The following is an 11,057-nucleotide window of genomic DNA, read 5'->3' as shown; positions in this document are numbered from 1 at the left end:
GGTAGGAACTGCGGCTAAAAAGTTGACAGAGACCTTCAGATTTAGGCATTATATATTCTTAATAAGAAGGTTAAGACTCCTAAAAGCCAAAGTAGTAATGTTTATTTTGAGAAGTAAATTCGACTCACGCAATTTTTATTGAATTTGTGTTAAAAGGTAAGCATGGGTCCTCAGAACAAGTTTCAGACAAGCATGGGAAGGCATCAAAACATGCATAATTAAAATCAAATAAAATATGTAAATTTTGGTGTTAGGCTTAGAGGAGATAATTACAAGCAAGCAATCTAATTAAGGCCAAATGAGAAAAGAGGAATAGATGAAATTGATATTACACAAAATTTTGATATAGAACCACAGTTTTCCTAGAAAAGGCTGAGAGAATTCCTTGAGAGACTCCTATGAAGGCTATGAAAGTTGATAAAATATTGAATTATTGTATAGACTCTAAACTTGAGACTCATAAGGGTGCTAGAGCAACAAAGAATACTGTTTAGACCAACTTGTAATATTCTTTACAGTTACTTTTTTAGTTATCAACTCACACAGGTAAGTTTTTTTTTTTAATTAGATAGATACAAACATAGTTTTTTTTATGTATGAGTGATCATATTTATTTGCAGGTTTGTCTTATTTGTTATATATATATATATTATGCAGATAAGAAACTTTTGAAGACGTATGCTAATACCTTATTTTTCACTTTTACTCCATTGTGTGCTTCAATAAATTATTTTTCTGCCTATGAATAGAAAGAGGCCAAACAACTATTTATTACAGAGGTTTTATAAGCTTTCCCCTCAATAGGATTGTTTCTTTAGAGATCTTGATGATCTGGGAAACTTTTTCTGTAAAAAAACAGATAGTAAATATTTGAGGCTTTACTACAACTGCTCAACTCTGTCAACTCTGCTTTTGTAACACAAAAGCATCACAGACAGTACATAAAGGAATGGGTGTGGCTCTGTTCCAATAAACTTTAATTATAAAATCATTTGCTAAACTGGATTAGGCCCTTGGACTACAATTTGTTGACCCATGATCTAGTTATATTGGAGTCTCTGGAAATATGACACATATTCAAGAAAAAATATTTTCACTTGTTATAAGACAGCATTTATTTTAGAACTAAACTGCTATTTGTTGCCCTGCGTGCTAAATATGAGTGAGTATAGATATGAATATAGTCTATATTCATTTTTACAATTGTTTGACTTAGTCAATTGTAGAGGAGGAAAAAAGTTGTTTTTCTACACTCTTGTTTTTTGGCCTGGGGCCTACAAATTAGACTGACAAAAGACAGATTAATAGGAGAAAAGTTACACAAAGTTTATTTGATGTTAATATTTTAATTTTTTTACATACACAGAGGTCTTCCTAAAAAGAAATGAAGACCCAAAGAAGCAGTTAAACTCAGAAGAGGGACGGGAAGGGGACTTATATAATCATCTTAAAGGGCAATAAATTGTGGAGGAACTAATGGAAGATAAGGGTTATTTACTAAGGTTTTGTTTATGCTCACTCATCTCAGTGCCATCTTCAAGTCTGGCGACAAAGTTGTTCTCCCATAAAAGAGCGACACCTTAATGAAGGAAATGTATGTCTGCATTTAGGCAGATAGGAAGTGAGAAGAGAGCTTTTCTTGTATCTTTAATTTTTCATTTGCCTTCAGCTCAAAATAATCTTATGCCAATGCAGCAAATTTTGGGGTGGCATATTCTGATCACCTCTATTTCCCCTGTATAAAATTTTACAGGAAATTTTACATATTAAAAGTTGAGTTGATAGCTGTGAAGAGAAGATTCAGTTTAATAGCTGAGTGGTATGAGATCCACAAAGGGAGAGAAGAATATTGATTAGAAGAAAGATGAATAAGCAGAAAAGAACAAATCTAAACACACTTCCCCATATTCTGTTAAAACCAAACTCTCAATCCTGGGAATAGAGTAGTCCAATAAAACTTATGAGCCTCATTTATCTGATGCAAAGTATTAATCTTCTCCTTTAACAGGTGTAAATTAGACACCATTTGTCCTGTCTGATTTACATAGAAGCTGCGTTTTTTACTAAGGATTGTGCAAGCTCCTCCTTGGTCAGGGCTTTGTATACAGGGCACAATGTTGACATAATCAGCAATCAGATTGATTTGCTAATGTGGCCATGGTTTGGAAGACTGGTGTGAGGGGGTGCTGGGTTTGTCCTTGACACGTTGAGAAAATAGTAAGGATTAGTAGGAATATGACACAGTTTGAAAGAGAGTCCATAGCAGAGGGAGACTTACACTGAGACAAGGAACCTCCATTCAGTCTTTCAATAAATGGGGAAAAAGGGGAGAAGGAACGGGCAACAGTTTGTTTAAAAGGTCAAAGAGGTTTTTTTGCTTTTTCCTGAGGGGAGAGAAGGATTTCAAGGGGAAAAATAATTGGTGGAGATGATGTTCTTGGCAAATATCATCAAAAAGGTTGACCGGAGTCATGATAATGATTAGTGTGGAATAGTAATATTCATAAACTTTATCTTATGTATAATATTAGAATGAGAGAGTAAGACATAGGGAGAAGGCTGCCAATTTGATCTCTTACCTGCAGTGGGATACAACAGAGCCATCTTTGTTTCTTCATAAAATACAAACAGTACAAATTTTCTTCTAATAATTATCTGTGACGTACAAATTTTGACAATTCATGCTTTCATTATCACTCAGTTTAAAATATTTATTGATTTCTTATGATTTCTTTTGTAAGCCATAGGTTATTTATGAATATGTTATTTCATTTTCTAAATTGTGATATTAACCTATGCTTCCATTATTTTTGATTTTAATGTTACCACAGTTTACTTATCTTTTGGAATTCATGGAGGCTTTCTGTATGACAAAATATGTATTCTATTATTTTAAATATTCTATGTATGCTTGAAAATATTTTCCTGTTTTTTTGTAGGGTTATATGTGTAGACACACACACAAACACACACAGAGTATATATAAAACAGATTTATTTTAGGTTTTTCTACAAGGATGTGTTAAAGTCTCTAATTAAATTGTTGCTTTATCTTTGTTTCTCTGAAGTTTTGTTACTGTTTAGTGAATATATAGAGTCTGCACTGATAAAGGTATATATTTATAATAGATATATCTTCTTGTTCAATTGTTTTGTTTATCATAACAACCTTCTTGTTCCTTTATGTTTTTTTTTGACTACATTCTATTTTTTTCAGATACTTAATAACCCACACTGAGATTTCTTTGTCATATTGCTTGGTATTTCCATTTCCTTTCTTCTATTTTCAAGTATTCTATGTACCTTTGTCGACATCCAGTTGGATCCTGTTTCTCTTTTCTCAAAACTATATGTCTTTTTGTTTTATTAATTAGTATATCCCATTTATATTTATTGAAATTGTTGTTGTGTTAGTACATATTTCTGTCATTTAATTTCACATTTCCATTTAATCATTGATTTTTGCTTTCTTATTTCTTATGAGCATCAGTTTCCCAGGATTAGATTAGTCACAATCTTTGCTTCATTAAAACCTGTCATCATTGTTCCATGCATTGCTCTCTCAATTTATCTGCTCATTTATATTACAATGAATACACATGAACCAACTCTCCACACTAATCAGAACACTGATACTTGATATCCATCTTTGTGATCATCATATATCTGATCACCCTGACTTCCTTCACTCACAAAAACTAGTATTTGGCCCACTTTTCATCATTTCTGTTAATAAAATCCAAGAAAAATTCCCCATCACCTCTCACCTAAATTCCTGCAGTGGTTTCCTAACTAATTTCACTTTATCTACTCTTGTCCAAAACAAATTAGTTTTCCACACTGAAGGCAGAGTGAGCTTTATAAAATGCAAATCTGATTTTTTTTTTCCACTTAAAATCTTTCAATAACTTTCAATTGCTTCTTAGACTAAAAAACAATATCCTTATCATGGCTTGCAAGACCTTGTTTGATTGGTCTCTCTCTTTCTCCAGCCTTGTCTTTTACCATACACCTCCTTTGTCTCTGAGCACTAGTCACACAGGTGCTTATTCAGTCTCTCAATCTATACTTCCTTCTAATACAAATTAAGATGAGGAATTTTATAACAATTTAAAAGAAGAGAATAATAGAATTTATGAAAATTTGATTTTAGACTAAAGCTTTCTGAAGCATTTATTATTTCTGCCATGTAAATTTAAAAAATTTATTTATTTATTTATTTACCTTATAAACACCTTTATTACATATATATTGTTGTACACATACATGTATCTGTTCTTTTTCAAATTCTTTTCCCATTTAGGTTGTTACAGAATACTGAGCAGAGTTCCCTGTGCTGTACAGTAGGTCCTTGTTAGTTACCTATACTATATATAGTAGTGTGTATATGTCAATCCCAAACTCCCAATTTATCCCTCTCCCCTCCATACCTTTCCCTTTGGTAACCATAAGTTTGTTTTCCTAAGTCTGTGAGTCTGTTTCTGTTTTGTAAATAAGTTCAGTTGCCATGTAACTTTTCAAAGTAGTCCTTGTGAGGAGCTTCAAAATGGTGGAAGAGTAAGATGCAGAGATCATCTTTCTCTCCACAAATACATCAGAAATACATCTACACGTGGAATAACTCCTAAAGAGCACCTACTAAACGCTGGCAGAAGACCTCAAACCTCTCAAAAGGCAAGAAACTCCCCATGTATCTGGGTAGGGGAAAAGCAAAAAGAGAAAACAGTGACAAAATAATAGAGATGGGACTAGCATCAGTGGGAGGAAGCTGTGAAGGAGGAAAGGTTTCCACACACTAGGAAGCCCCTTTGTGGGGGGAGACTGCAGGTGGTGGAGGGGGGAAGCTTCAGCGCCACAGAGGAGAGCACAGAAACAGGGGTGCAGAGGGCAAAGAGGAGAGATTCCCGCACATAGGATCAGTGCTGACCAGCACTCATCAGCCCTGGCAGGTGTCTGCTCACCTGCCAGGGCGGATGGGGGCTGGCAGCTGAGGCTTGAGCTTCAGAGGTCAGATACCAGGGAGAGGACTGGGGTTGGCTGCATGAACACAGCCTGAGGGGGCTAGTGCACCAGAGCTACCCAAGAGGGAGTCCGGGGAAAACTCTGGAGCTGCTGAAGACACAAGAAACTTTTTCTTGCCTTTTTGTTTCCTTGTGTGTGAAGAGAGAGGATTAAGAGTGCTGCTTAAAGGAACTCCAGAGACAGGCACGAGCCGTGGCTATCAGCGCAGACCCCAGAGAAGAGCATGAGATGCTAAGGCTGCTGCTGCAGCCACCAAGAAGCCTGTGTGCAAGCACAGGTCACTCCCACACCTCCCTTCACAGGAGCCTGTGCAGCCCGCCACTGCCAGGGTCCCGTGATCCAGGAACAACTTCACAGAGAGAACACACGGTGTGCTTCAGGCTGGTGCAACATTATGCCAGCCTCTGCCACTGCAGGCTCAGCCCGCATCCATACCCCTCTCTCCCCCCGGCCTGAGTGAGCCAGAGCCCCCAAATCAGCTGCTCCTTTAACCTCGTCCTGTCTGAGCAACGAACACATGCCCTCAGTTGACCTACACACAGAGGCAGGGCCAAATCCAAAGCTGAACCCCGGGAACTGAGCAAACAAAGAAGAGAAAGGAAATTTCTCCCAGCAACCTCAGAAGCAGCAGATTAAAGCTCCACAATCAACTTGATGTACCCTGCATCTGTGGAATACCTGACTAGACAATGAATCATCCCAAATTGAGGAGGTGGACTTTGGGAGCAATGATATATATATATATATATAATCTTTTTCTCTTTTTGTAAGTGTGTATGGTATAGCTTTGCTTTTACCATTTTTCCTAGGGTTCCGTCTGTCTGATTTTCCTTTTTTTATTACTTAAAAATTTTTTTTCTTAATGATGATTTTTTTATTTTGATAGCTTTATTTTATTTTATCTTCTTTCTTTCGTTCATGTTTTTCTCCCTTTTATTCTGAGCCGTGTGAAGAACAGGCTCATGGAGCTCCAGCCATGTGTCAGGGCAGTGCCACTGAAGTGGGAGAGCCAAGTTCAGGACACTGGTTCACAAGAGACCTCCCAGCTGCACATAATATCAAAGGGGGGAAAACTTCCAGAGATCTCCATCTCAACACAAAGACCCATCTCTACTAAATGACCAGCAAGCTATAGTGCTGGACACCCTATGCCTAACAACTAGCAAGAACAGGAACACAACCCCATCCATTAGCACAGAGGCTGCCTAAAATCATAATAAGCCACAGACCCCAAAACACACCACCAGACACAGTCCTGCCCACCAGAAAGGCCAGATCCAGCCTCATACATCAGAACACAGGCATTAGTCCCCTCCACCAGGAAGTCCACACAACCCACTGAACCAAACTTAGCCACTGGGGACAGACACCAAAAACAAAGGGAACTAAGATCTTGCAGCCTGCAAAATGGAGCCCCCAAACACAGTAAATTAAGCAATATGAGAAGACAGAGAAACACAGAAGATGAAGGAGCAGGCAAAAACACACCAGACCTAACAAATGAAGAGGAAATAGGCAGTCCACCTGAAAAAGAATTCAGAATAATGAGAGTAAAGATGATCCAAAATCTTGAAATACAATGGAGAAAATGCAAGAAACGTTTAACATGGACCTAGAAGAACTAAAAGAGCAAAGAACAGTGATGAAGAACACAATAAATGAAATTAAAAGTTCCATAGAAGGGATCAATAGCAGAATAACTAAGGCAGAAGAACGGATAAGTGACCTGGAAGACAAAATAGTGGAAATAATGAATGCAGAGCAGAATAAAGAAAAAAGAATGAAAAGATTTGACAACATTCTCACAGATCTCTGCGACAACTTTAAACGCATCAACATTCAAATTATAGAAGTCCCAGAAGAAGAAGAGAAAAAGAAAGGGACTGAGAAAATATTTGAAGATATTATAGTTGAGAATTTCCCTAATATGGGAAAGGAAATAGTTAATGAAGTCCAGGAAGCAAAGAGAGTCACATAATAGATAAATCCAAGGAGAAACATGTCAAGACACATATTAATGAAACTATCAAAAATTAAATACAAAGAACAAATATTAAAAGCAGCAAGGAAATAAAAAACAAATAACACACAAGGGAATCCCCATAAGGTTAACAGCTGATCTTTCAGCAGAAACTCTGCAAGCCAGAAGGGAGTGGCAGGACATTTAGAAAGTGATGAAGGAGAAAAACCTGCAACCAAGATGATTCTACACAGCAAAGATCTCATTCAGATTTGACAGATAAATTAAAACCTTTACAGACAAGCAAAATCTCAGAGAATTCAGCACCACCACACCAACTTAACAATAAATGATAAAGGAACTTCTCTAGGCAGGAAATACAAGAGAAGAAAAAGACCTACAGTAAAAAACCCAAAACAATTAAGAAAATGGTAATAGGAACATACATATCAATAATTACCTTAAATATAAATGGATTAAATGCTCCAACCAAAAGACATAGATTGTCTGAATGGATACAAAAGCAAGATCCGTATACATGCTGTCTACAAAACACCTACTTGAGACCTAGGGACACATACAGACTGAAAGTGAGGGGATGGAAAAGGATATTCTATGCAAATGGAAATCAAAAGAAAGCTGGAGTAGCAATTCTCATATCAGATGAAATAGACTTTACAACAAAGACTATTACAAGAGACAAAGAAGGACACTACATAAAGATCAAGAGATCAATCCAAGAAGAAGATATAACATTTGCAAATATTTATGCACCCAACATAGGAGCTCCTCAATACATAAGACAAATACTAACAGCCATAAAAGGGGAAATCAACAGGAACTCAATCATAGTAGGGGACTTTAATACCCCACTTTCACCCATGGACAGATCATCCAAAAAGAAAATAAATAAGGAAGCACAAGCTTTAAATAATACACTAAACAAGATGGAGTTTATTGATATTTATAGGACATTCCATCCAAAACCAACAGAATACACATTTTACTCAAGTGCCCATGGAACATTCTCCAGGATAAATCATATCGTAGGTCACAAATCAAGCCTTGGTAAATTTAAGAAAATTGAAATTGTATCAAGTATCTTTTCCAACCATGCTATGAGACTAGATATCAATTCCAGGAAAAAGCTGCAAGAAATACAAACACATGGAGGCTAAACAACACACGACTTAATAACCAAGAGATCACTGAAGCAATCAAAGAGAAAATCAGAAAATACCTAGAAACAAATGACAATGAAAATACAATGACCCAAAATCTATTGGATTCAGCAAAAGCAGTTTTAAGGATGAAGTTTATAGTAATACAATCCTACCTTAAGAAACAAGAAACATCTCAAATAAACAACCTAACCTTACACCTAAAGCAATTAGAGGAAGTAGAACAAAAAGACCCCAAAGTTTAGCAGAAGGAAAAAAATCAAAAAGATCAGGTCAGAAAAAAAAAAAAGAAGGAAACGATAGCAAAGATCAATAAAACTAAAAGCTGTTTTTTGAGAAGATGCACAAAATTGATAAACTATTACCCATAGTTATCAAGAAAAGATGGGAGAAGATTCAAATCAATAGAACTAGAAATGAAAAAGGAGAAGTAGCAAGTGACACTGAAGAAATACAAAGGATCATGAGAGATTACTACAAGCAACTATATGCCAATAAAATGTACAACCTGGAAGAAATGCACAAATTCTTAGAAATGCATAACATTCCGAGACTGAATCAGGAAGAAATAGAAAATATGAACAGACCAATCACAAGCACTGAAGTTGAAACTGTGATTATAAATCTTCCAACAAACAAAACCCAGGACCAGATGGCTTCACAGGAGAATTCTATCAAACATTTAAGGAAGAGCCAACATCTACCCTTCTAAAATTCTTTAAAAATATAGCAGAGGGAGGAACACTCCCAAACTCATTCTTAGAGGCCACCATCTCTCTGATACCAAAGCCAGACAAAGATGTCACAAACAAATACAACTATAGGCCAGTACCACTGAGGAACATAGATGCAAAAATCCTCAACAAAATACTAGCAAACAGAATCCGAGACCACATTAAAAGGGTCATACACAATGATCAAGTGGGGTTCATTCCAGGAATGCAAGGATTCTTCAATATACGCCAATCAGTCAACATGATACAACATATTAACAAATTGAGGAAGAAAAACAATATAATCATTTCAATAGATGCAGAGAAAGCTTTTGACAAAATCCAACACCCACTTATGATGAAAAAGCTTCAGAAAGCAGGCAGAGCGGGAACTTTCCTCAACATAATAAAGGCCATATATGACAAAACCACAGCCAACATCACCCACAATGGTGAAATTGGAAACCATTTCCACTACGATCAGGAACAAGACAAGGTTGCCCACTATCACCAATATTATTCAACATAGTCTTGGAAGTTTTAGCCACAGCAATCAGAGAAGAAAAATTAAAAAAAGGAATCCAAGTCAGAAAAGAAGAAGTAACCCTGTCACTGTTTGCAGATGACATGGTACCATACATAGAGAATCCTAAATATGCTGCCAGAAAACTACTAGAGCTAATCAATGAATTTGGTAAAGTAGCAGATAACAAAATTAGTGAACAGAAGTCTCTTGCATTCCTACACACTGATGATGAAAAATCTGAAAGTGAAATTAAGAAAACACTCACATTTACAAACACAACAAAAGGAATAAAGTATTTAGGAATAAACGTACCTACAGAGGTGAAATACCTGTGTGCAGAAAATTATAAGACACTGATGAAAGAAATTAAAGATGATATAAATAGATGGAGAGATGCACCATATTCTTGGATTGGAAGAATCAACAATGTGAAAATGACTCTACTACCCAAAGCAATCTAGAGATTGAATACAATCACTATCAAACTACCACTGGAATTTTTCACAGAACTAGAACAAAAAAAATTCACAATTTGTATGGAAACACAAAAGAACCCGAATAGCCAAAGCAATCTTGAGAAAGAAAAAACGGAGCTAGAGGAATCAGGCTTCCTGACTTCAGACTATATTACAAAGCTACAGTAATCATGACAGTATGGTACTGGCACAGAAACAGAAATATAGATCAATGGAACAGGATAGAAGTCCCAGAGATAAACCCACACACATATGGTCAACTTATCTTTGATAAAGAAGGCAAGAATATACAGTGGAGAAAAGACAGCCTCTTCAATATGTGGTGCTGGGAAAACTGGACAGCTATATGTAAAAGAATGAAATTAGAACACTCCCTAACACCATACACAAAAATAAACTCAAAATGGATTAAAGACCTAAATGTAAGGCCAGACACCATCATACTCTCAGAGGAAAACATAGGCAGAACACACTATGACATAAGTCACAGTAAGATCCTTTTTGACCCAACCCCTTGAGAAATGGAACTTAAAAAATAAAATATGGGACCTAATGAAACTTAAAAGCTTTTGCAAAGCAAAGGAACCCATAAACAAGACAAAAGGGCAACCCTCAGAATGGGAGAAAATATTTGCAAATGAAGCAACTGACAAAGGATTAATCTCCAAAACATGCAAGCAACTCATTCAGCTCAATATCAAAAAAACAAACAACCCAATCCAAAAATGGGCAGAAGACCTAAACAGACATTTCTCCAAAGAAGATAAACAGATTGCCAACAAACACATGAAAGAATGCTCAACATCACTAATCATAAGAGAAATGCAAATGAAAACTATAATGTGTTATAATCTGACACCTGTCAGAATGGCCATCATCAAAAAAACTACAAACAATTATTGCTGGAGAGGGTGGGGGGAAAAGGGAACCCTCTTGCACTTTTGGTGGGAATGTAAATTGATATAGCCACTATGGAGAACAGTATGGAGTTTCCTTAAAAATCTAAACATATAACTACCATATGACCCAATAATCCCACTACTTGGTATGTACCTTGAGAAAACCATAAATCAATAAGAGACATGTACCAAAATGTTCATTGCAGCTCTTTTTACAATAGCCAGGACGTGGAAGCAACCTAAGTGTCCATCAACAGAAGAATGGATAAAGAAGATGTGGC

This window comes from Neophocaena asiaeorientalis, unplaced genomic scaffold (genome assembly GCF_003031525.2).
Source record: "Neophocaena asiaeorientalis asiaeorientalis breed wild unplaced genomic scaffold, Neophocaena_asiaeorientalis_V1.1 scaffold520, whole genome shotgun sequence".
Classification (NCBI taxonomy): Eukaryota; Metazoa; Chordata; class Mammalia; order Artiodactyla; family Phocoenidae; genus Neophocaena; species Neophocaena asiaeorientalis.
Note: the sequence above shows the minus strand (reverse complement) of the source record.